Source organism: Herpailurus yagouaroundi, unplaced genomic scaffold (assembly GCF_014898765.1).
Source record: "Herpailurus yagouaroundi ecotype Mexico unplaced genomic scaffold, PumYag 77, whole genome shotgun sequence".
Classification (NCBI taxonomy): domain Eukaryota; kingdom Metazoa; phylum Chordata; class Mammalia; order Carnivora; family Felidae; genus Herpailurus; species Herpailurus yagouaroundi.
Window position 1 is genome coordinate 2,267,260 of NW_024412388.1, and position 2,301 is coordinate 2,269,560.

Below are 2,301 nucleotides of genomic sequence, written 5' to 3' on the forward strand. Positions count from 1 at the left end.
TCCGATTCTGTGTCTCCCTCTCTCTCTGCCCCTCCCCCGTTCATGCTCTGTCTCTCTCTGTCCCAAAAATAAATAAACGTTGAAAAAAAAAATAAAAAAAAAAAAATAAGAGAAAGGAATCGGCAACGTTTTAGACCACGGAAAGGGTCAGTTCGTGCCTTGCTAACAGACGACATAATTCACAACATATTCAGAATTTCCCCATCACTTTGAAAGAATCTAGTTTTTTGTTAAGCATTTTTCACAGGAGCCTCTAATTCTACTTAAGGGATCATTTACCTTGACTCTTCCCAAACACATGTCCTAAAAACACGATCACGTTGTGGGTTGAACTGTGTCCCTCCAAAGATAGGTTGAGGTCCTAACTCCCAGTGCCTGTGAATATGACCTTTTTCGGAAATAGGGTCTTTGCAGATGTAATGAGGTTGGGATGAGGGCGTCCTGGAGCAGGGCGGGCCCGATACAGCAGCACCAGGGTCCATTTAGGAGACACAGACACACACACAGCCAAGGAAAGGGCCAAGCGCCCGGGGCGATATGTCTACAAGCCAACGACCCATCCCGGCAAGTACTGCTGTCACCACCAGAAGCTGGGACCAGCAGGGGCGGTGGCCCCTTCAGAAAGAGCGTGGCCCTGCCGGCAGCTGGATTTCGAGCCTCTAGCCTCCAAAGTTTTGTTGTCCTAAGCCATCCAGTTTGTGGCACTTTGTTATGGTAAAAACACAGTTTTGCTAAGATACAAATACCAAATTTTTGTTTTTTGTTAAATCTGAGTTAGAAAGCAATGTAACCAGCGTGTTAACAAGTTACACAAAAGTAAGAGGAAAGGGGCAGTTTGATCAGCAGCGTGGTAACGGCTGACGGCAAGCACACGCCCGCAGAAGGGAGAGCAGGACTCCAGGGAGGCGGGTCGGATGCAGAAGTGGCACCCGGGGCCTGCTGGAGTGACTGACTCATAGCAGATACTTAGCCATTGGTCGAACGAACGTTTTATGCCATTTTTTAGTGAGCCGTTCACAGCTGAATATCATTTTGAGGGTGGATGTTACGACGTCTGGTTTTGCCATCCTGTCCCTGTGTGAAGACGGCACCCGACTGCAGTTTCCCCCGCACGCTCCACATCCCTCCCCGGCAGCTAGTTCAGGGACGGGAACAGGAGAGCAGGACCCACACTGGACCAGCGAGGCTCTCCCCAAGGACTCTGCCGGGGCTACTGGGAGAGAGAAGTATTCTTCCTGCTGGGGCTATGGCCGCAGAATATTTCCCAGGGGCCTCCTGGAAGCCTCCTGTGGGGAGGTCCCGCCAGAGAGCGGGCTGACACGGGGCAACAGCCACCTTGGGAACCCTGAGGTTCAGCCACATTTAAAGCCCAAACTACTCATAGGCTTCGGGTTATTTTCGAGTCGTTGAGCCAATCAGATTCCTCTTCAGTAAGCCAATCCGAACTACCTTTAAGTATTCGCAATCAGAAGAATCCTCACTAACATGGATAATAAAGAATTCTCCAGAAAGTTCTCTGGGATAGGACATACTGTCAACTGAAATTCTGAATGGGATGTGACATATAAACATATCCCGCATGAAATTTTGCTTATTTTAATGTGCTTGGTGTGTGATCTAGATCTTTCTTTTACTTCCATCCTGAACCTGAAAAGGCCCACATGCATAAATTACTGGCTGGTACTTGCTAACCTTTCTTGGGCTGTGGGAACAAAGGCATTCCAAATAGAAAAATAAACCATCATTAGGGAGCCTGGTTATTTCTGATGCAAGCTCACTGCAGGATGTCACAGTACCGGAGGAAAGCTGAAACTCGCCCAGAAGGTAATGAAAGGCAGTGATTACATTTGGGGTGTGCCTGCAGGGGTGTGGGTGGAGCCCCACCTCTGGCCTCACCAGGGCAGGGATTCGTCCTCTGCAGGGGCTCTCAGCCTGCACTCACTCCCCACGCCCGGACCATCCTGCAGATGGCTGACGAGGACTGAATCTCCTCTTCTCCACCACTCTTTTCTAGAGGACGACTGTGGCCTGTGGCCAAGTCTCCCTGTCTGCAGCACTCCTCCCTCCCCCAACTATCCTGTGCTTCTCCTCACGCCCAGCTGGGCTCATCAGCATCTGTGTCTTCACTCAGAGCTCCAGATGTGCTCCCTATCCCGGGTTGAAGGGTCATCTGTGTCCTGACCCAGTCTGCTGTTTGAACCCCCACTTCTTTTTTTTTTTTTTTTTTTTTTGGGACAGAGAGAGAGCATGAACAGGGGAGGGGCAGAGAGAGAGGGAGACACAGAATCGGAAACAGGCTCC

General features: G+C 50.1%; 1 protein-coding gene across 3 annotated transcripts in view; it reads right to left on the reverse strand.

The window, feature by feature from the left end:
* CEP104 (centrosomal protein 104) overlaps positions 1-2,301 on the reverse strand; it is a 41,229-nt gene that overhangs the window by 36,860 nt on the left and 2,068 nt on the right. Inside the window, exon 3 of one of the 3 annotated variants that reach the window (XM_040459416.1) lies at positions 811-1,074. The exons of the other annotated variants lie outside the window; for them this stretch is intronic. The gene's annotated coding sequence lies outside the window, so the exon portion shown is untranslated. The remainder of the gene's footprint in view (positions 1-810; positions 1,075-2,301) is intronic. 3 annotated transcript variants of the gene reach the window in all.